This window comes from Varanus komodoensis, unplaced genomic scaffold, assembly GCF_004798865.1.
Source record: "Varanus komodoensis strain SLA01 unplaced genomic scaffold, ASM479886v1 scaffold15, whole genome shotgun sequence".
NCBI classification, from domain to species: Eukaryota; Metazoa; Chordata; class Lepidosauria; order Squamata; family Varanidae; genus Varanus; species Varanus komodoensis.
This window is the reverse complement of record NW_025335440.1, coordinates 15,429,592-15,454,294: the sequence shown is the minus strand read 5'-3', so window position 1 is coordinate 15,454,294 and position 24,703 is coordinate 15,429,592. Positions and strand designations below refer to the sequence as shown.

Sequence of the window (24,703 nt, the reverse complement as noted above, 5' to 3'; positions counted from 1 at the left end):
GGAACCTAGTTGAGAAGCCTGATCTAAGCATATGAAAAGGAAATTCTACATCTAGCAGAGACTTTTGGCTGCTGAATCATGAATAGGAAGTCCAAGAGTCTTCCTTTCCCACATTTAAAAAACATTCCTTGTTTTCAGGAGTCCATATGCATTCCAGATAATAATTTGAAAGAAGTAAATCATGATCAATTAAGCCAATGTAGACAGATTTTCTAGGCCTGAATTTTGTTGATGGTATATCTGACGAGTGTTGCCTAAAATCTCTTCTTGATGTGGATTCGGGTCTTGACTTCATTTTTACCATGACTCATAGTATCATTGGATAATTCTCCATACAAACAGAATTTCCTTTTTCTGGAGAGAAAAAGGCATAAAGAGATCATACTTGTGAAGAGATAGATTGGAAAGCATTAAATGTTCTATACATACTTTCCTCCTTAGACCTTTATTGATTGGTGTCGGTTGGTTGGTTGGTTATTCTTGCATGATTAGGGAAAGGATAGTTAACTTGGGACTTCAGGATTATAAAAAATGAGATCTGCACCTCCACCAAATACCTCCAAGAAAGAGGTGCACCACTATAAGTTCCACTGATGGTTGTCCATCACGCAAGGCTTATATGGAGACAGGGTTGTGTAGCAGTCCTTTTTGCATTCCCAGCCAACTCCCCTTAGCCTGGTGTGCCATGAATGTGCCTTTTCTTTTGTATTTGCCTTGTTCCCACATTCTCAAGAACAAGTTCCTTAACAGTGGCTTCATCTTTGTAGGCTATTCTCCTTTCAAATATCTGTTACAAATTGCAGAATTATATCTGTGTGTGTTACAGGTGTGTAGGCTTAAACTAGTGTGTTTGGCATTGCCTGCCCTGTATCCTGCCACAGAGGTCAAGCCTCATTGAGCAAATCTGAGCACAGAAATTAAAGTTTCCAAAAGTCAACTGTGGAATGAGGTCAGAAGAGAATGAACAATAACAAAGGCACTTAACACAAACAGAGTAGGCTTTATCTAAAGCACGGGTGAGTGGTTTGTGGCCCTCTAGATGCTGTTGAACCACGGTTCCCAGCAGCCACATGTTCCCCACCCCCAGTCTAAAGACAACATCAGCAAAGTGCCATTAGCTGATCTTCCACCAATGCATGGTGCAGGGGGTATTCTCCAACCTGGTACCTTCCAGATGTTTTTGACTGTAATGCTCATAATTCCTGACCACTAGCTGATGAAAGCGTTTGTCTAAAACATCTGGATAACACCAGGTTGGAGAAGGCTGCCTTCTAGCTACTTCCAGATGGCTTTAATTTGATCACATCCACCAGCAGTGAGTAATCTCTGGTCTCTAATCTTGCCTATGAGGTATTCTAGGAAAGAATATTCCCACACTTTGATCTTCCCCATGGTTCTTGTTAAGGGGGAGATTAAAAGTAAGGGCGCTTCAAACCATGTAGCATGGCCTTGAGGAACTGTACTGTTTCAGATACTCTTCAATGCTCTTCACTCTGCCACAGGGTTCTGCTATGGGTCAGTACTCAAGCAGGGGGCCAGGCTAGATCAGATTTCACAGGGAAAGACAACAGAAAGAAAACAGCGCTACAGAAACTGAAAGGGAGTCCTCTCTGGAAGAAAGAAAGGGATGTTTATATGTTGTTCCAACAAGGAGAAGCTCAAGGCGGAACCTTAGATACAAGTCTGGTTGCCTTTCAGTTGCTTGGCTGCACCTCTGCATATACACTGAAGCCTTGTCTCTCCATGGAATCTGGCCTTTTCTTGCGGATGGGGGCTGCCAGGATGGGAGGGTGGCTCTGGCAGGCTCATGGGTGGAGTCGTCAGAGCGTGGACCCTCTTTCCCACATCCCAGGAAGGTGCCACGGCAGGCAAAGGCGGGAGAGTGGCAATGGGTGCAATTGGAGCTGCAATGAGGCCACCAGCCTGGCATGGTTGGGTAATGCACAGGGCTTCCTAACTGGGAAAGCCCATGTGCAGCGAGAGGTGGTCCTTGCCCCAAGTGTTGGATGGAGCAAGGAGATGCAGACCCTGAGCCACAGCAACCCTGAGCAACACTGGTTTGTTCTGTTCTGGAAATGCTCATTTGGACCAATCTCTGGTTGCTGTAGCAAGTGCTAGCTTTCCCATGTGCTGGTGGCCATTCCCAGTCGTTCATGACACCGTCAAAGACACCCTCTTGAAATCAAATTGCCTTATATTCTGCAAGGCTCCCTCCTCCCTCCCTCCCTCCACCCAATCTCTCTCTCTCTCTCTCTCTCTCTCTCTCTCTCTCTCTCTCTCACACACACACACACACACACACACACACACACACACACACTTTTATTTATTTACTTATGGAATTCATTTCAGGCTTTTCATTATAAAATAATCCCAAAGCAAGATGCAACCAATAAAACACAATGCAATCATACAATATTGAGCCAAATGTCTCATCAAGCAGAGGAGAATTGTAGCAGGTAAATAACAGTTCACAGGATGCCACTGAAAGGGTAAACAGAGAGACCGAGAGAGAATTCAGTCAAAAGCCTGGCTGAGGGAGGCCTTTTGTTGTCACCCAAAGCTTGTAAGACTTGGTGAAGAGGGGGAAGTCACGGTGCCTGCAGCAAGAGCACCTTCTCTTGGGTTGCTGCATATCAAACTCCAAGCAACCTTGGCAGCAGCAAGAGCACATGGAGGGAAAGGTGGGTCCCACATGTGGGCCCAGCCCCTGAGGTCTGCACATCCCATAATCATGACCTGACCTCCACACATTCAGCAGAACATGTGCAAGTATGCATGGCTATACTGTCCGTGCTTTCAGACATGCAAAGTCCTGGGACTTCCGAAAGAGGACGCCTGCTTTTCAGACTGTCCTGAGCCTTCCAGCTTCACTCACAGAACGTAGCATTTTATAGAAGAGGTAGAAGATGCCCTACACAAATAAGAAAAGAGACTTGTTTGGGGGGTTGCTTAGTGCATGGAGTGGGCCGATCTTCTTATACGAATACAAACAAGCGGAGAACATGTTGGATAAATTATTGTGAGACCCTCAACGCCTCATTAAGGGTTTTCATTCACTTGAATTGGGCTGTGAGACAGGCTCTGGTATTGCTAAAGACCAGATACTCCTCATCCCCAGTGAAACCAACCAATTGTCAATAAAAAATAAATGGGTCTAAATTAAAGGCTCTCAGCCCCCCACCCCCACCCCTGTGGAGTTTGCTACCCTGTTTATAAGGACCCATCCTTAGGTACTCATTATGAATTGGTGCTAGAATGAGAACCAGTTACTCAGATGACAATCCTATTTACACTTACATGAGAGTAAGACCAGTGATCCCGACTGGGTTTACATCAGAATGGTAAAGAAATTAACTTTCTCATTATGGGATTGTCCAAAGTTACAGATGGGTGCTTGGTGAATTTTAATTAAAAGTAATATGTAATCTAGTTTTCATTACTCAGGGCATAAAATGAAGTAAAACAGTCCCAGAGCTTTATAGACAAAACCAATGAACTCATTCCTTTATTTCTAAATGTGCTACTGTCATCAGTAGTTAGCCTTTATTCATTTCCTAAGACTGTGGCTTAAACCCAAGACACAAAATAAGCAAGAATCTTCTTGAAGACAGACTTTCACAACCAAGTAGCAATTACTTTTGAGCTCGCATCACCGATTACAGTAAAAGCAGCAGATCTGAGTATACATAGTTATAATCACATAATGGCCTCTTTAAAAAAATACTGGCAGTTGTTGTTAACCAAAGTGCCTAAACGAAGCAGGCAGAATCCAGAAACTGAAGGACTAGGCAAATTTTACTAATTCATAAGGAAGCAGAACCCTGATGAAGCAAGCAGATGTAGCAAATAGCAGAGTCAAACAGGGCAAGCTTCTAATAGAACAGAACCACCACTACCACAAAACATGGTGAACTTATGCATCTTTTTAATGCAGGAAACCTTGGCTAAAAGGAAACTTATTTTGCTCCATCTGCTGGCTAAACAATATCCCACACACACACCTTGTGACCCCTGTTTTCAGCCGGGGTCTTTAGTGGATGGAGCCCTTTGTACTCCTGAGTGGCCCTGTCACGGCACATATTAAGTGCTGTATAAAAATTAAAATAAAAAAGACCAAAGCAATGTTTGGCTTGCACATCTATTGGGTGAGATTTTTGTCATCGCTGTTCCAGTCCTTATTCATAGAAATGAGAGAGCCAGTGTGGTGTAGTGGTTAAGAGCGTGGGACTGGGACTCAGACGATCTGGGTTCGAGTCCCCACTCAGCCATGGAGTCCACTGGGTGACTTTGGGCCAGTCACAGACTCTCAGCCCAACCTACCTCACAGGGTTGTTGTGGTGGGGATAAGATGGAGGAGGAGAGATGATGTAAGCTGCCTTGAGCCCTTTGCAGGAAAAAGGCAGGGTATAAATCCATAAATAAATAAAATAAATACATACATACATACATACATTTAAAATTAATGCCATTTACATACAGAAAAGATAGTATATGCAACAACACACAGCAGCAAGCACACCTGCTCTTGGCTGGACTGGCCCTGTTCGTGGCTCAGGCAAGCCATGCCTCTTTCAGGATTCTCCATTCCGTTCCCCTGGCCTCTGGTTGGGTTGTGTGTTTTGGTTTGTACGCACAGCAACACATGCACACGCAGACTCACAGCTGTGACAGTGCAGCTATGTGCAGGCATACACAGGAGTCTGCTCTGGATGGCCATCTGTGAGGGGTACTGTGGGAAGCTGTGCAAGATGGCCGTCTGCCGGGGATACCACCTGCCCCCTGCAAGGTGGCCAGCCCACAGGTCCAGTCCCTGAACTGAGTAGGGGATCGGCCCATATGGTCTCCAGCAGACGAGACACAGACAGAGGTAGACAGGAACTGGTGCGTATGTCTGCTCAGAAGTAGGGCTGTATGAATCAGAGAAAATTGAGTTCACCAAAGTTCTCCAAATTCTTTCTTGAAACTCAGACTAGGGCCTGCATCAGATTGCAAGCTTCTGATAAAAATCTGTGTGTGTGTTTCAAAGGGCACCTTTTGAATGTGCCTTTTTCAAAGATATACCTGTTGTCAATCACAGGTGTTTTGGTTTTGGTTTTTGGAGGGGAGGTGAATTACATTGCAAACTTGGAAAAATGGGGATTTTGAATACAACCTCCATTGGAGTCCATGTGCAGTCCAGAAGGTCTGGACCACATAAATCCAGAGGGTTTTTTTTATGAACTGAAACTAATTTTTCGAACATCCTTATTCAGAAGGCAAGTGAGCAGAGAATTGCAGTGAAAGATGCACAGGCAGGTCAGGCAAAGTGAGTATGCAAAAAGAAAAAAGATTCAAGAATAAGCAAGGATCTCTCAGTGTTCCCTTAATTAAAATGTCCTCTTGCCAACAGAGCCCTTCTAGTTAACAGACAAAAGCCTGAGGGCACAATCCAAAGGGGTTCCCCATAATCCCCTGAATCCAGAGGATTATGGGCATTCTGTGCATAGCAGGAGAAGCACATGGCAGGAAGATATACACAGGGCTGCTGGATTTATTTATTTATTTGTTTGTTTATTTATCAGACTTATATGCCACCCCATTCGCCAAAGCCTTGGGACGGCTGACAAATGGATACCACTTATGGATACCACTTATGCTCACAGAGTCTTCTTCCTTCTCCTCCCAGTTCTACAAAGCAGAGTCTTTTCCAAGGATGGAAAGCATTTTATGTACTTAGAAAGTGCTCCAGCCACATGCTGCAGGATCAGGCCCCAGCTCCACCTCCAATCAAGTTATGGAAATCAGAGCTCAGACCCCAAGTACCCCTGGGTTGCATCTTAGAATAGACACAGATATAATTTAAAATAAATTAATATCTTCCACTGTAGCAGGTTTTTATTTGCACTTTCCTCCTTTCTTGAAACAGAGGCAGTTCTTTGACTCTGGCAGTTTGTGTTCTCCCAGGGTGGCAGTGCAGAGAAACAGAGACATTGCCTTATATTTCCAGAAACAGCATGATTTTTGAGGGGTGCAGCAAGTATTTCCTTTGTGGTTTGTATTCCTAACATAGTAATTTAAATCATGTAATGCAAGCAACATAAGGCAATGCAAGGAACATTCGAACCACAGTTCAGTCCCACGGATGTCAACATGAGAAGTTTGGCATTTCCATCTTTGGAAAATTTACCTGAGAACAAGTTTCCAGGTAGCCAGTTGGCCTTAAGTAAAAATGTGTAAAATTGGACTGTAAATCTTCCCTTGCAATAAATGAGATTTTAAACTTTTACAAACTTGGCTGGCTCTTACCCCTAGCATCCCTGTTAACATCCTACTTTCTTCTCTGAAAATGCAATAAAGATGGTTAAACAGATGGCACAAAAGAGTACCGAGATTCCTCTCCTGTGAGAGAGAGAGAGAGAGAGAGAGAGAGAGAGAGAGAGAGAGAGAGAGAGAGAGAGAGATGCTTTTGTTTGGGGAGGGGGTAGTTTCTTCTGAAGAAGGGCTTCGTGTAAGACCAAAGACTCGCTTCCATCATTCTAAACACTGGTTAGCTTTTTAAGTGTTGTCTCTTTGTCAAGATAGCGGGACCCATTAGAGCTCCTGGTAACTTTGAGTTATTTAGTAATTTACACCGAGCTTTCTTCTCCTCTCCAGAGAACTCGTGGTCAGGATTTGTCCACAGACGGGAGCATGAATGATTACCACTGGAGGCATTTCTGAGAGGGGCTTGTTCAGGAACATTATATCTCAAGCAAAGGCACCGAGACTATTTATTAGATGAAAGCTTGTGAGACTCACTCTGGAGTCATCATGCCATAAAGATGTCTTTAAAAGCACCCACTTTCATAACCATCAGAGACTCCTCGGTGGCTTTTGTCCAGCTCTGTAAGGAAGCGAGAGCTGTGCTTCAAAACCCTGCCGGTCCTCATTAAAATCTGCCACTTCCTCCCCGGCTCACACCCTCGCACTGTTTACGAGGCTTCATCATTAAAAGCTAAAAGCACCCCGTCCCTCCAAGCAGGGCCGTGACGCAGGCGCGCGGTGCGAGCCAGGCTCTCTTTGGCGGGGTCCCATGTGAGCATCTCCTCCGCTTCCAAAATGGCCTTTTTTATCAGTTTACGGCTGGCGCTCAGTTCACATCAGGAAAGCTTTGCAGGTCCTGTGACTGGTTCCCCGCCCCGATCCAGAACCGCGGACAGCCGCTTGTTGATTCGCGCTACCACTGAGTTCTGACTCCCTCTTGTGGTGCGCCTGAGAAATCTTCCACGATGTCTTCACGTTGCGTTTCACAGGAAAGGAGGCTGAAAGAGGGGAGAATGAAAACAGGAGAGTGCTCGGAGGTATTCAGCCAGCCAGCAGGGAAGCAGCCCGGCTTCTCTTTGCATCTTTATTGTCATATGCGACACTTGATAAAGGGCCTTTTTAAAAGTAAACAGTTTCTGAGCACTACCTTCCAAGCTTCTCCGAGAATGAGAATGAGAACGCTTTCATACATTCCATTCATGCAAGGCTGATGGAGTGAACAAGAAAGAGGATTGAACTATGTGCTACATTAAAGGCACAGGTGTCTCCCCAGGCCCTTTGTAATTTTCTGAAAAGCAGCCACAGGAAGGGACACTCTGGGTTCAGATGGTGGGAAAAGGAGCCAGCCTCTTGCCCTGCACGGCTTTCCTACTGAGCACCCTCAGAAGATTAGATTAGTCTCCAAAACCATTTTCTGCAAATAGGTTGAAGAGCAGGGACTAACTGGGAAGGGGACGGAGATGTGCAGTGGGACATACATAAACACATATGCACCTTGCATTCCAGTTTAGATTACACATGCATCCTCTGCAGAAGATGGATGGACAGATGGATGGACAGACATGTGGCTGCATAATGATTCTCAGGAACAAGAGTCCAATGCACTTTTAGTGTAACATGCCATTTGAGATAAGTACTGCTAAGTGCATTTGATGGCCGCCACACAGACACTGGGGAAATCCATGTACCTCTGTGGTAGAAGACGTGCTTTTTGTGCATCTTCAATCCAAGGATCTCAAGTAGAAAGGCAGGAATCTGGAAAAGCCACTATCAGCCTGCTGGGACCTGACTTCCTGGAGTCAGGCAGAAGTCTCCATAAAAGCTTTTATTGCAGCAATTCCAGTAATTTCCTACACGCCTTTACAGTGTCAATAAAAATCCACAGTTAAGAGATCGCAAGAAAGTTACTCAAAAATCAGTTCTCGAGCATCATAACGAAACAGCCCACATTTCCCTGGGTTCAGCTCATAGAACAAGTCCCCAAAATTTCACAGTGCCAGAGAAAAGCCAGGCTGTGCATTGTTTCCTGAAAAGTCTACCAAAGGTTGCTGAGACATAAATACAGGGGAGGTCACTAAAGATCATTTTCAGACATTTGATCCTGGCAAGGAGATCTGGCTTTTGGGTTATTATGCTTCACCTCTGCCCGGTCCTCTTTAGGTGACACTGCACCCAAGAAAACCTCCCCACCAAGGACCCTCTCCTGCCAAGATTTCTTTCTACTTCCCTGCTCCCATGGAGGATGTCCCAAACCAAGAAGCAGGAGCCTCTGTCAAGGTCAAGTCCCCCAGCTGTGGATGATAGGCTATATCAGGCCCTGTACCTCACTCCCTCCCAGCTTGACAGTGAGTAGGAAAGGCCTGGTAGAACTGCATTCTCAGTGTTGGAGCTTCCCAGGTCCGAGCCTGTCCTCATTGTTGGAGTCATAGGTTGCAGCTCCCACCCACTCCAGACATAGTAAGCCTTCAGCAATATGCTTCCTTCACTTCCTTCTGGATTCATCTCAAGTTCTTCCCATCCCAAGTTTGAAAAAAATGCACATTTTGAAAGCGTTTTTTAATCAAAAACAAATTGAAAAAGTCTCATGCATCCAGACAAGCCAAATTCAGTGGGCACAGCAATTCCACCAAAAAGATCATGTCATGTTTGCCCACCGTACAACTGAGAAGCAGGAGAAGCCAGTCCTAAAAGAGAGCTGGCAATCCCAATTCAGCACGAATGTGGTACAATCCATGGGGATTCAAACCCAGGTTTTTAAAAGCAACACATTCAAAGCCCTGGACAAAATTGTGAGTTTTTATTTCTCCCACAGTCATATTTTTTAGATCTCAGACTCTTTCCCCCTCAGATATGAAGACATGCATGCGTTTTTTTCTCAGAAATGAACTGAAACTAAATTCTCACCCATCACTATCCAGAGGAGACAACATTGATCTGAATAAGCCAGTGTTCCAACTTAATAAAGGACATTGCCATGTGTTCATAGGGAATTGCTAATCTTGGCGGAGTGAGGCAGCTGGTTTGTGTCACGAAAGTGCAGCAAATTACAAGTGATTTAGGGTGTACTCCATGCCTGTTTATAGGGCTTAGAATTCCCAGCAAGGCTGGCTGGAGAATGCTGGGGGATGTACAGCTTCTTTCTATCGAAAGTTGCTTTGGACTGCAAGCTTAATGCAATATTGCTGTGTTTTTACTGGCAGGGAAGGAGATGCTTGTGGGATCTAGTGCTCCAAGCAAGCGCTGGGCACAAAGTAAGGGACAGGGGCTGGCCTTAGGAGTGGGTAAGCTGTGGAGCTGCCCTGGGCCAGAGGATGAAAGAGACACTGCTTGGTGTTTGTGGAGAGAGCCGGTGTGGGGTAGTGATTAAAAAGCTGGACTGAGATCCTGAGAGATCCAGTTCTAGCTCCTCACTTGGCCATGGAGCTCACTGGATTATTATTATTATTATTATTATTATTATTATTATTATTATTATTATTATTACTCTGAGCCAGTTACTCACTCGTAGCCTAATCTACCTTCTGGGGTTGTTTTTGTGAAAACAAAATAGAGCTACTGTATGTACCCCATGAGAGGGAAGAAGGCAGCTCTACCTGCAAGAGGATGGTGGTGGTGGTGGTGGTGGTGGTGAATCTGCCATGAGCTCGGTTGAGAAGGGCGACATGCCCTAACGCAGCAATCCTAACTGCTCGGTGTTACTCCCAGGGGACTGATCCAGCCAAGCCCGCTTCATTGCAGATCTGAGGATACTTTGAAAGAAATGAAACCACTTTGGTCGAAGCTGATATACAGTTTATTGGGTATAATGAAATATGAACGTAAAATATAAACAAGCCAAAAAGTAGCTTATGCTTCCCCATCACTCCATTTATTTATTTATTTATTAAAACATTTTAATAAATAAACATGCTGATTCCCTGGATTTGCCATTGACTGCTCTGTGGGCCTTCAGAGTACCACCTGGGCAAGTGCAACATCCATTTTTTTCCCCAAGCAGAGAAAAAAGATGGTGCCTCTTGCCATGGATTTTGCATATTTCCTCTCTCCCACTGTTTCAGTGGATGCCAGTATATACTGGCTGTAACATTCATTCCTGGGAGATGGGAAGGGGCTGAAGCTGCTTCAGTAAACAGTTTTTGTTCTCACAGCCAAAAGCAGCTCTTATCAGAACATTATATTCTGGGAAAGTAGCTACAGAGCAGTTATCTCTGGTGCTCTTTCCAACAAGCTGAAGGCCAGGAGGCATTGGCATAGCTTCAAATAGCTATCCAGGCTTTAGGACACTGGGAAAATTCACTGTACTTCCTGTGTAATCTCAACCATCTCCTCACTGCTTTCCAGCAGAGCCCACGCAATGTTCACACTGTGGAGCAAATTCTATTAAATTCTATGGGCTATTTATTTGCAGCGGTTATACTCTGCCCTGAGAAGCTTCCAAAAATAAGTAGAAGGGCAGTCCTGCCCTTAGGCTTACCATTTCGATTTAAGGCCTGGAAAAGTAATAAGGAGGGAGGAAGGATCTGTGTGAACCTATTTTCTTTTAAGCAGCTTTTGGAAGGGAGGGCAACCATTCATGTGTCCTTTTACTCCAGCTCACAGGACTTTTGGTGCGAGAAGCGGGGGGCCCTCATTCCCTGCTTCATGAAGCTCCAGGTGAGGAAAGCAGTAATGTAGCTCACCTGGCTGGCTGTTTCTCCCACTTCTGCTCACAGGCAGGGCCAGCCCTACCATTCGGTAGAGTGAGGCAGCCACCACGGGTAGCGGATGCTAGGAGGAGGGCGACATTAGCTGCCCCCCGGCTATTTCTTCCGAGCTTCACCACCACCAATGCCATCCCCTTCTGTAGGAGGACAGAGCCATCTAGTCCATCTGGCTTTTGTACCTGCAGTTGGTAAGTGAGGGAAGGATGTCCCCTTCTCTTGTACCTCTGGTATCAAAGGGGCAGTCCCATTCACAGAGAGATTGAATTGTCTCTGTGAAGGGCGATGCATGCACCCTTTCTCGACCCCAGAAATTGGTGTTGGGAGAGACAGGAGTGAAGACCTTTCAATTTAAATTTTGATATATGTGATTTTCCACTGAGCATATGTGTAACTATTCGAATTCCTACAATCCAGAAATAAAAGATGTCCATATTTTCTAAAGAAGTTGCAGACCATGAATTGGAGAAGAAAGTTCTGTGATGTGCCATATCTTCCTTCCACCACAACACCCCCTTTTCTTTTTGCTAGAGACTTTTGGAGAGAGTATTTTGTCTATATAAAAAATTATCATCAGCTTCTTCCTTTCGTACTTGGGTTTTACTAGGTAAAATACTTCTTCCAAGTCTTCATCCAATTATGACTGCATCTAATGTTTCATAAGTGATTTCTATAGTAGATTAACTTTGTGGTTTCATGGTTACAAAGTATAATATTTGTTAGGGTATTAAAAATTAGAATCATCATTTCCAGGTTTAACTGTTTTCCTTTATATATCTCTCTAGCACATTTACAGAGGAGGGGGATCATTTCTTGGTGCATAATGAGCCATGCGTGTTAATACTATGAATAGTAGTTTAAAATAGCACTTCAATTAAACTCCTAGGGCCCAGCTATTGGCAGAAATCTAAGGGCTGTAATCAAAGTAAGTAGTAGGAATCTGCTGATTCTGGGAAATTCATCTTGTTTGCACTCAACAGACCTCTGTCCACTTCCAATCCACTGACTGGAAGCAGACCAAAACAAGGGGAGGTTCTGCAGATGCTTGTGGTTTGCACATTTTAAAAAATACACCTAAGGAGATCCACATACATTAATGAAATTTGCATAAATCATGGTATTTTGCACATTTTGCACAAATCAGCACCTGAAAAGCACGTTGCCCAGTTTACACAAATCACATGATTACCACATGCTGTTTTGGCTGTTGATACGTGCTGTTGTTAGTCGCGAAGTCGTGTCCGACCATCACAACCCCGTGGACAGCATTCCTCCAGGCCTTCCTCCCAGTGCACAAATTATTCTGCAAAATGATGCAAAATGATCTGCACAATATTGCACAAGATGTCACACCAATTGTCCCCGGGTGTTACACAGGGCACTGAGCAAGCAGTCCCATAAGTAGCCATGGTTCCACTCGTGGCCTGTGCAGTCACAAGCTGAATGACACCCGTTTTTGTAATTCTTCTTCTAGTATCTTCTTGGTTAGAACCCAGAGTCACCACGGGAAGGACAAAGAATACATGACCTGTAAAGAGAAAATATCCCCCCGATGTTGCAGAATGCCAAATGGATAGAAATGCTGTCCATCAAATTTGCAGTACTTCCACATTGTCATAGAAACATCCAGATGAGTATGAGAAGGAGAAGATAGGAGGTGGATTTTGCATTTGCAGGGTAAGACCACCAGCCATGGATGAGGGAGGAATGGGGGGAGGGGGTATAGATATGGTTAGATAGATTTTTAAGAAAATTCAATAGGATATCAATATTCCTGTCATTGCACAGTATAGAAAACTGATGAGGTAAATGAACAATATTCCATGTCCTTGTCCTCATCCTCTTCCATCCACATCAAAAGCTCAGATCCATGTCCATAAATTTCCCTCCTTAAATTTTGCATTTATAAAAAAGATGGGAGGGGAACTCAGTAAAATATCTTTCAGATTGACTAGTCTTTGATGTCGCTGTTTTGACATCTTCTCTTCTAGGGACTGGGGAAAACTCGGATAGGATGTAAAATCCTTTTAAAAGAAGGGGAAAATACATGTTTGCCGACAGCTTCCTTTTGAAGCGGCTATAGATTGATGATGCTTAAGCACAATAGTAAGTCCAGCCGATCCCTTTTCATGTTTCAGAAAAGCCAGAGCATGCCAAAAAATATAGTGCTGAGTTCCGTAAAGAATGAAGCGATGCCCGAGGAAGCACTGTTATGAAAGTAAGTCAAAATGGAGCGGGAACCCAGTGCGGAGATGCTGTGTGGGTGACCTGCATGAATAAAGGGGGTGAATTAAGTAAGCACACGATAATGATGGGTTCTCAAGATAAACACCAATGGCACCTGATTGATCAGCAGAGAAGAAAGGAAAAGCATCCGGAGACGAGCCAAAAAGAGGCTTCCTCTCTGTCTCTGACAGAAATTGATCTGAGTAAATTAAAGACTTGTTCTGCAGGGCTTAGAGCTACTGGGGGGGAAATAGATGGTGCCGCCAATGTCGGAAGCCAAGTTCCTCCTTTAAATCACTTTTGGAGGCCACAGACCTGAAAGCAAAGTTGATAGTTTGGGGAGAACGCAAGACACAAGTCACTGGAACAGAAGGACCGTTCAGGAAAGGACTGCCAAGCAGCTGTGATTGGTGAAAGCTGGGCATGTGTTCCATCATATAATAATAGCGAGAGTCACTTGGGACTCAAGATTTGCAAGGAAGGATCCAAAGGGATGCAGGGGGTGAATGCTGTGGTACTAAAATGTGATGTTAATTAATGAATAAGTGTTACAAAGACACCACTGAAATGGCACAGGAATTTGGGGGCGCTGCCTTAACCCCATGTCCTAAGACAGTCATGGACTGTCTCAGGCCAAGATATGCCCCAAAAGAGGAAGCCAAGGTGAATGCTTCACTGGCATTCTCCACTTAAACCATTTGGAGCTAGTTGGAGTTCTGCGTTCAGTCAGTGACCGGAAATACTGAGGGAAGGACTCTGCCCACTGGTGGAGCCCCTGCTTTGCGCGCACTAGTTTCCAAATTCAAAAGCTGGCCACTTCAGGCCGGGATCAGGAAGAACCTTGCTGGAAACTTGGAAGAGCTGTTGCCAGTTAGTATGAACAATACTGAGCTAGATAGAGGAGCAGATTTGCTCCATAATAGGCAGCTTCCAATGTTCCTAATATAGCAACCACACCCTTTCCTACTACATAAAAAGCTTCGAATCACGTCAGTCTTCACTAGCTCAATGCCAAAAAAGCCTTTGTCTCCCCACTCCAGAAAAAAGTCAGTCCTCCTTAGGGTCTGTTTAAATCAATTGCCTTTAATTAGTTGAAATCTGCTGCTGACCAATGCCATTAACTTGCCAGTTAATGGTAGTTAAACATGACTAGCTTTCACTGCAACACGGTAGGGTTCTATCGGCATTGAAAAACCTTGTTTCATCTATGTTTTGCAGATTGTCAGCCACCTATCATTCCATTGTCTGGTCATTCACAGAATAGGATTTTGTGCAAGTACATTTATATATATTTTCACACATTTGGAGTTGTGCAAAATTTGCACTCCTAAACAGTGCCAAATGCATATTTTCGTGCTTCATCCTATGGGGGAAATGCACAAAACATTTTATCTTGTTTAATGCTGTGTATTTTTCCATGACTAAATCCATGTAAAATTACATAAAATTAAAAGCTGGCCCACAAGTCCATGGAAGCAGTAGAATTTGGGAAAAGACAGTCCACTGCTGATAACTCAGATCTGATCTGAGTCCAAGCTGACTTCTCGGAGATCCTTAGAACATCACTTCTGGTGTCCGCCATGTAACTCAGTTCTGTCCCCAGTTAGTAGCATTACAACAGTATCGCTCTGTGCGTGGGGGCGAAGGAGCTTTTGTGAGAATTAACCAGTCCTTTTGTATCTCTCAGATCTTTATCTCAGCACCGCTGTGGCAGTTATAAATTACCGCCTTGGCTATACATTAGAATGAGTTCCACAGCACTGGGGCTGATTACCTTACCGGTGTTTATCCGTGTTCTTCGTGTTGCCAAATTGTACACTGCTTTACAGTTTCCTACCTGGCTTTACACTCTGTTTACATGAGCCGCGTGTCGCTGCAAGAGTGGAATCAATAGAAGGGAGATGTACAGCCCCTGCATCAGAAAGGTTACTGCAGTTGGGAAAAAGCTGATGAAGGCTGGAAGTAATGAGCTGGAACATCCTGAAAGTAATTCCTAGCAGCACTAAAGACAATCATATAACTTCACTTGACATGGGTAATCCTCGGTAGACAGAGGAAGTATAGCAGTGGGGTTTTCTTGCCCCGGAAGGGAGTTTTGTGATCTCTGGAGAGTGAGGTATGCGGAATACCTTCTCAGCAAGGAATAAAGGTCAGTCGGGGTCTATCAGAGGAAGAAATGCTCACCCCATGGGGTATCCTTCACACTCCCTGCATGCACAGAGCTTCAGCCTTCCATGTTTGCTTGGAGGGATGTCCCAGTTATTCCAGTGGGATGCAGATCCTAGTGAATGCATTCAGGGTTTCGGGATTTGGGACAGAACTCTGGTTCAAGCACAGTTCCGGCTCTGAGAGGACCCTGGGCGAAGGTCCTCAGGGAGGCCTCATCCTGTGTTGACAAGTGGCCCCAGGATTACCTGGTGGAGGGCTAACAACTGAACTCCAGGAGTGGCTGGGAGCCACCATTTCTATTTTTAAAAATTTATTTAATTTCCGTACCACCCAACAGTCAAAGTTGTCTGGGTGGTTCACAAAAAGCCACAATAAAATATATGATTAAAACATTGTAGATGTTTGCAATACAAGTGTTAAAACCTAATAAAAACGGGGAAAATTATACATTAGGAAAACCCTGTAGACCCTAACAACCAGCAGGCCCCAGTAACTAATTAAATGCACCGCTGTCATTACCTAGAGTCAAAAAGGTAGTAAAGTTGGTGGGGAGCTTCTTCCATGACTAGGAGGCCACCACCAAAAATGTTTTTCTCCTTGTTGCCACCATCTGAGCCTCCCGTAGAAGTGACAGTCAGAGAAAGGCCTCAGAACATGATCGTAGTATCTATTAACTTCCTTTGAGCACGCAGAGTAGCACTGTGGGAAATTTAAATGGAGGCTCACAGGCACAGCTGCCTGAAGAGGAGAACCCAAGGAAGATGTCCTTGATGGTGGGTCCTGCTGGGGACCTCTCTAGGACCTCCAAAGCTGCTCCAAAGTGCCTGCTGCTAGTCTAATAAATCAGGGCAACATGTAAATCATCCAGTTCTCCCTTTTATTCACGCTGTGGTGGAAGCTTGAAATAAGACTGAAACATGAAGAAGTTGGCCTTGGCAGCTACGATGAAGACAGGGCTGAGTCCCAGCCTCCCTCCCCACCCCAATGAATACGCAAGGGGGTAACAAGTGATGGCTCTGTGGTACTTGGACTGAGACCCACCAGGGCTGAAGTTGGCCATTGCAGAACCCTTCCATTTTATTTTTTACCTGTTCTAGTATAGCACTGGCTGGGCATGTACATGGTTGCAGATATTCATGTTATTTTATTTTACTTTAAAAAGAAATCAACTTCTTCCGTAACAAAATAAAATGTGTTTAGTATCAGGGCAGCAGTAACAAATCCCCTTTTATTGCCATGGTCATAACAGTGCTGATTTAAGCCAGTTTAAAATACGAAACTGCATAAGCTTGACTATTTTTCAGGGAAAATATTGGGGAGTTTGAGGTAATTCTAGGGCAAACTGTCAGGACAATAACAGGGTCCTCAACTGCAATGAAAGCAGCTAAATAGTCCATGGGCACAGTAGTAGAGTGGAAAGTCTGTTAACGGCGTTCAGATTGACATGGCGCTGATTGTTTGGCCTTTAACAAGCTGCATGTCACAGCCCATGGGTTCCCTGATTGGCTGTACCCAGCCTCTGGAACGCCTTTGCAATGGAGGCCAAGCTAACCCCGTCTCTGGCAGAATAAGACTCTGGTGTTTAGGTAGACCTTTTATGTCTCCATCAGAGTGTTTGTTCCTGTTGTTCCCTTGGTGTTTTCCATTTAGCTGGCTGCTGTTGCTGCTGCTTCTTCTTATATGTTTTGAATGCATGGCAGAGTGGCAGGTGTTTATAATTAAATTGCAATTGTACACAGTGTTGGCATGTTAAGTTTTACTGCAGTTAGCTGCCCCAGGAGTGCTTTGTAGAAGAATGGGGGAGGTGGGGGAGCAAAGATAGCAAGATGGAAAATGCATATAATAAATATAATCAATGAATAATATCCCGCCATATGTCATCCGGTGTTCCTTGGAGGAAGGGCAGATACAAATGTAATCGAAGGAAGTACACACAAAGGCAGGCAGGTAAAATAATAATTTGGGACACTTGTGTGATATTTAAATTGGAAGTTCTAACTGCCAATCACTTGTAATTTCCATCTCTTTTAATAATGTTCATATTCGTTCCAAAAGAACAGCAAGCAGCCTTCTAATCCTGACAGGGAAATATGAATATGGTGACATAAATCACCCATGTTCAAAGCTTTCCGTTCTGTGTAGGGACTACCGAAACACACGTTCCAATACTCCTCCTGTGAACCGTATTTCACTTCAGAGATAGTTTATTGCGCTACTTTGAGCTGGAGAATGGAGCATTCCATCATAGGCTTTTTCTCTCTCACCCCCCTCGCCATGCTTCTTGTGTCTGATTCCTTTCCCCCCTTTAAAGAATTGTATTTATCATCTATCTTTTACTTTGTATCACAGAATTATCTCCCCGTGTTAGAGAGGGAGAAAATGAATGGACTTAAAGCGTACAAGAGACTGACAGCAAATCATCGCTTCAACGCTTCCCTTCAAAATGTCAGTGATATCCTGGATGGAAAAGTGACTAAATAACTCATTGTGAGAAACTCTCTTTTCTGCAGACAGTTATTAAATTGGAAGCATTACAGGAAGGGGATGTGCGGCTCCTATTTGCGTTGCTGGTCATTTTTCTTTGGCCGAGGGAATCTGCCTGCTTTTTTGCCTCTTGTAAAAAGCAGCTCCGGAGTGGGAAGGAGGCCAGGTCCTGACACAGGCTCTCCTCTGGTGGGGATATTTGTTGGACGAGAGCGTGAGAGTGACTGGGCCTGCTCCAGCCTAGTTTGTCATACACGCATAAAGGGGGAAATTGGCTGGACGAGAGGGAATGGAGGCAGCCTTCATCTTTGGACAACTGCTGGCTTGGTAAACTTTGTCTGAGTCACCATAGCTTCCCCCTCAGTCGCAGAAGGTCGGGAAGTGATGCCTCTTCCATGCATCTTGCTGTTTAAAGGGGGCAAACCTGGCCTGGCTCCAATGGCTCCCCAAAGAATACAGCCATCCATCCTCTTCCAGGTTCCGTGCTTATTAGAACGGAGATTCGCGTTCAAACAACAACACTGCAATGATTTAAACAATTGTTTTCATCCAAAAATGATCTACGAGGAGGCAGAAGCAGCACCCACTTGATCTGAAATGATGCTGGTCTGCATTCCCATACCATAAAGTGAAGATGCTTCACTGACCGTTTCCATTCTGCATTTGCGTTATTGACCATATGTGTTTGTAGTTTCCATCATGCAACTGTGGGTCAGTCCCTGAGACACTGCTAGAACCGAGAGCACAGTTGGCCCGAGAACTTCAACAGAATCATGCACAGAAACTTTCCCATTTTTCAGATCATGCTCAAGGGAAAGGGCTAAAGGCACAACCCTGTGCAGCTGAGAACTGTGGGTCCTTTTCTGGCTGAACAGGCATCGAATGATGTTCTAAGTGCTCACTGCAAATGCAAACTCCATCAGGACTACAGATGTGGATTTCTAATACAGAGTCATGAAGGAGCTAGATGAACTAGGCCATTTCTGGCCAGTGTCCGTTTTTCATGCATTCAGTCATAACTCTCTTCAATCCAGTTTCCACATCACTCTGAACATTTTTAAAGGGTTTTTGTTCCCCTCACCTAAACATTGCTTGTATTTCTGCAAGCTTTGTTGTTGCCAAGACTGCCAGTATTTATCTCTTGTGCTTGGAGGGTGCTATCTGGCTAAGTAGCGCTCAGAAAATGTGCTTATGATCGGGAGATGGAATACTTATTCCCATTGGCATGGGGCAGGTTTGAGCAACATCCGGGGGCCATGCAGCTGCACTGCTGCTCGTGGGCCCCACCAGAACCTGCACTTGTTCTACTGCAAGTTTTAGAGGTCTGTGAGCCATGACTCTCAGTGGCACCTTCCTGGGCAAATCTACATTCTCACTACCTTTGTCAGCAGCTCCTATTGTTCCTCAGCCACTTTCTCATCACTGGCACCACTTGCTTGCTGGACACCAAGGATGGCATCTGCTGATCCACCTTCTCATCACCTCCATAGCTGGGGCCAGAATGAGAGGCAGGTGAAGCAGCAGGTTGCAATGGTGAAGAGAAGAAGCAAGTCCCATGGGCTCCTGTCTGTGGGGCCCTGCTGGCAAGTTGGCCCTTGGCAGATGAACAACCTTGCCCATACTTGAGAACTCGCCCTGACCGACCTCGTGTCCCCACTGGCCTTGCACCACCTAATTTGCTACTAAAACATGGCAGTGCAGCAGTGTCAGGGAGAAAGTGTCCATTTTCCTTTAGGACAAGATATCTGGGGCACACACCTTTTGTTTTGAAGGAAAGACAGCCCTTTTTTCACCTGTCATGGTGACCAAACCAACAAATTCAATGTGGTAGAAGCCAAAGGAATCAGACAAGGCTGAATTTTATCTCCCTGTCTTAGAACTTATCGTAAGAAAATCTGGATTAAGATCAGAGAAATCAGGAATGAAAACTGGTGGGAGATACATCACTAATTGAAGATAGGGAGATGGTACCATATTCATGGCAGAAAGCAGCATGAAATGAAATGACTCTTGATGAAAGAAGTACAAAAAGCAGGACTGCAGCTGAACGTAAAGAAAACAGAAATCTTGACTACGGAAATATTACACATCTTTGAAGTCGGCAATGAAGAAATTCAAAATCTTATGAAAGATTTTTCACTCATTGGCTCAATTATCAATTCAACGGGAGCCTGCAGCCAAGAAATTAGAAGGGTACTGAGACTTGGAAGGGCATCAATGAAGGAATGTGGAAAGATCTTCAAGTATAAGGACATTCCACTAGAAACCAAAGCTATGATCATCCACACTGTAGTATTCCTGATCATGATGTATGGGTGTGAAAGCAGGACAGGGAAGAAAGCTGGCAGGAAGAAATGAATGTGTTCAAAGCATGGTCCTTGATGAGAACTTTGAGAATACCTGGACTAAGGATGTGGGTCGAATCAGTTTGGTGGGTGGAAAACCACCAGATTCCCTGGGCTCGGCTCCCTGGATGTTGGTCCACTTTGCCATGGCCACGAGTCTGAGTTCCTAGCAAGTGAATCCAACATTCACATGGAGCTCACAAAGAATCGAACCATGTGTAAATGATGGGCAAGCAGCATCCCTTTTCCATGTCACGTGCAGCAGCTTTTGACTACAGCACATGACACAGAAAACAGGTGGCAGTTGCATGACCTTCACTCCATAAAGATTGCTGACCTCCCTGCAGCTTGGCTTGCCTTCTAAGACTGGGCCATGCTCAAGAGGAAGTCCATGAATGCTTGAGGGACAGATTCTGCAGTGTTTTGTCCCACACCTACCCTAGACTTACGGAAAGATCTAGTGATCCTAGATCAAATCAATCCAAAATGTTACCTGGAAGCAAAACTGACAAAACTGAAGCTACTTTGGGTAACTCATGAGAAAGCAAAATCCACTGGAAAAGATAATAATGCTATGGAAATTTGAAGGCAGAAAAAGAAAAGTTCAATTTGAGAGGGATTAATTTCATAATGGAAACCGCAAACTTGAGTTTACAAGAAATAGTTTGCAGCTTTGTCAAGGGCAAGATGTTTTGGAGAGCATTCCTTCATAGGGTCGCCATAAGCTGGAGATGACTGACGGCATATAAAAGTGGGAGTGTGACACAGTAAAGACAGGGGTTCTCACAAGCTACATACTATTGTATTGCATTCCCCATGTATGACTTAGTTGTAAACTTAGTTGTAAACAGTCCTGTAAATTGTGCCGGCATTATTATCATCTTCAGCTGCAGTGGAGTTGGGAGGATTGGGGCTGATCTCCTGTTTCTAATCCTGCTTTCAGTCAACCTTATTCTCAGAATCTCAGATTTATACCAACATAGCACTGCTTCACACAGTACAGGCAGTCCCGAGTTATAAATGTCTGATTTAAGAAAAACCTGTCCTTACAAACCACCTGGAATAAAGCCTATTATTTTTTTAAAATACTGTGGAATATTTATTTATTTTATTTATTTATTTATTTAAAATATTTATATGCCATCCTGTCGCAGTTTTTTTGCAGTTTTTCTACTTTCCTGTGCCCCTAAGCCCTGCAAGCATGGATATAGGATCGGACTTACATACAAATTCGACTTAAAGACAAATTTCAGATTCTCAGGAACAAAACGTGTTTGTAACCTGGGGACTGCCTGTACACATTTTCCACCCAGAAATTACTCCATGTATCATAATGTTATAAGGACCACATCTGAGCAGATTTGTGCTTTGAGTATGTCTGGGGCAGGCCTCAGAGCACCAGGAATTTGCATCACCGCAATGCCCCCTTTTCAGGTTGCCATGATAATACACAGCACAACAGACATGTGTCCATGCTGCGTACCGGCTCACACCACAAATCTCTCTGCACAGCCAGGTTCCACATCCACCCATGACCTGGTTGGCACCATCCTCCAGGGAACTGCATGGGGAGTCTAAATATAATAATGTCATTTTTCTCCACCTCATCAATTCTCTTAGGTATCTGAGTACCATTATACTGCATTTCCTAGCAAGAAGAAAAATTGACAGTGCATTGCAATGGGATATGTACCTCTATGACAAAGTCAGCACTACCAGACTGTAAAAACATTTATGATGGAGGATTTTCCATTTTGAAGATGTAAGATGCAATACAGATGAAGATACAGACAGATATAGATAGAGAGGTGTGTGTGTGTGAATGTGTGTTCAGATAGACAGATAGCAGAATGACTGAAGCCAAAAATTAAAAGCTCTAAAGTAAAGTTCTGTGAAAACCCTTGGCATTAATTGCTCCTGAACAGTTCTGTGTACTCAGAAATCCTGACATAAAAGTTTTAATTTCTATGCAAAGTAGATAGGATGATTGAGTTATAATTAAAATGGTAATTATACCCTTAATGCTCCATATTTGACTTTTCAGGAGAAAAAATGTTATGCTCCAAGAAAAGCTATTTAAAGATCTGAGCAAAAAAAATAAAGGAAGAATCAGAAATAATGTTTGAAATGAATGTATTTGAGCCATTCTCATAATGTAGTCCTGTGTGTGCATACTCAGAAGTAAATCCATTTGATCTGATCCATTTGATTTACTCCCAGGTCAGTGGGCATTGGATTGCAGCCTAAATTCTTTAAAATCCAGTGATTTATTCTTGCATGATTTTGCACATCATCTGAAATTAGTTCTTCATATTGAGACTGTTCAGTGGCGACATGAACAAATCATTCAGATGTAGGAAAAACCCTCCAATGTATGCAACATTTCCATAAATGATCGGTGCAAATTTGCCAGTTCTTGCACTGGCTCTGTTCCTGTGCTGATACGAGAATTGTGTACGTGAAGCTTCCCTAACAATGAGAGGAGAAATTCTGAGGAACCGACACCTTCTTAATTTCTGAGTGAAAGGCCAGGAACAGGACCTGACTTTACACTCAGTAACCAAAATAAAGTTAGTAACCAAAATATTCAGCAGATGGAGGGCATTTGGTCAATGACAACCATGCCTAGTCCACCATTCTCTGAAAATACCCTTTGAAGTTCTAAAAGTGTTCAAGTCTGTAAGGTATACTGCAATAGTAGTAGTAATGATAATAATAATACGTATCAGTGCAAACCATTCGCATAAGTCCAGTGGAACACAGTGGGCTTACTTCCAAGTAGACATGCATTACATGAGCGGGAAATACAATAGGAATTACCAGGGGAAGGGCAGAGGGGCAGGGTTTCCACATGTAGATTCCTCCCCTGCATCTCCCCACGCTGCTGACTGGGAGATTTATTTATTTTATTATTTAGAAAATTTCTAGGCCGCCCCATTCGCCGAAGCCTCGGGACGGCTTACAAATAAATAAATGCAACAGTCCTTTCTTTATCCACCATCTATGGAGTCTCCCAGAAGTCCAATCCCCTTTGTGTTTACATTGCAGGATGTGAACGATGAGGGCACCATTGCCGACACTATTGATACGCACCCCGTTATCACCCCAGAGCAGAACAAAGTGTTGACTAAATTTGGACCACAAGACCCAGCTCATTGTGGGTTATTTAGCCTCACGTCCTGTGGGCACCAGGTTCCATGTTCAATCCCCACCCCTGGGTTGCCTTGTTGGAGACTGTGGGGTGTATGCAAGGTTAAATAACATAGACCACAGGTTATGCAAGGATTGCTAACCCTCACCCAAACCCCAGTCACCAGAATTGCACAAATCTGACGACCCAGAAGTGGCATATTCGAAAGGGAGGCTGCATGGATGGGGTTATTTAGCCCAGGAGGTTGCTTTGTCATGTGAGAAGCCCCATTTCTTGCTCCTAAACCTACACGCTCCAAGGATCTGGGGACAGAAGGAACTGGCAAGAGACAATTCCATGCTCCTACCAATTCAGCTGAGGTGGGTAGCTAATAAAAAGATTAATTAAAAAAGCTAATTTTTCAGTGGTGGCACCCCTGTTGAGGAATGATCTTCTCAGAGGGGCTTGCCTGGTCTTTTGAGAGCCAGGGAAGACTTTTTTAATTTTCCTAGGCATACTTTTTAACTTTTAAAAGTTTCCTGTCATGTTTTATCTTACTGTATTTTAGAGTTCTAATTTTTGTGAATAGCCACAGAACTTTAGTTATTGGACAAGGTGGAAATGCAATAAATCCGTACATGTGGAGGGGCATGTTTAATCCCACCCACCAGATCTTGCATGCAAATCTCTTTCCCCCCGGCCGCTTTTACCTTGCTGGGTGGGAGAAGAAAAGGTGCTAGGTGAGTTTGGTCTGCAAAGCAGCATCGGCAGGTAGGAGAGGTGGCACACGTCGCCTTCCTGCCCATCCATTCTGTGCAGGTAGCCCCCACGACACAGGTACGGCGAGGTGCACCTCACTGTTTGTACATTTGCACAGGCAAAGGCTGATGACAGTGATGACATTGCATTCTATCCCTCCTTTTGTCCTCACGTGAGAAGCCCAAAGGGGCTTATACAGTTCCATTGTATCCCCACAACAACAACCCTGTGAGGCAGGCCAAGCTCCCAGTGAGCTTCAAGGGGACTAGAATTCAGATCTCCCGGTGACCCAGCCCAATGCTGCACATTGGCTCTCACGCAATGGGTGATGTTGTACACGTGCGTTTCCTCTTCCTCCGTTTGGGTGCTGTGTGCACACCCTTATTTCCTTGTAACTTCCTGCTGCATCCTTTTCACATGCTTTGCTGGTTTCTTCCACAGTGCTTTAAAACCCTCTCCAAGCCGCCTGCAGGTCTGATTTCTGGGAGCGAACAGAGGTGGACCTGCTCCGTCTCTGCCTTCATTAGCTTGGCGAGCTTCGATCTTTGCTTCGCACACTGTAGAACTGGTGTTTCCTTTGATTCCACATTGACTGTTTAGAGGAG

The 24,703-nt window shown here is 44.3% G+C and overlaps 1 protein-coding gene across 1 annotated transcript in view; it reads left to right on the top strand.

Annotated features, from left to right (window-relative positions):
* The window catches only part of ADARB2 (adenosine deaminase RNA specific B2 (inactive)), a 128,385-nt gene that overhangs the window by 12,450 nt on the left and 91,232 nt on the right, over positions 1 to 24,703 (top strand). The gene's annotated exons all lie outside the window — the stretch shown is intronic.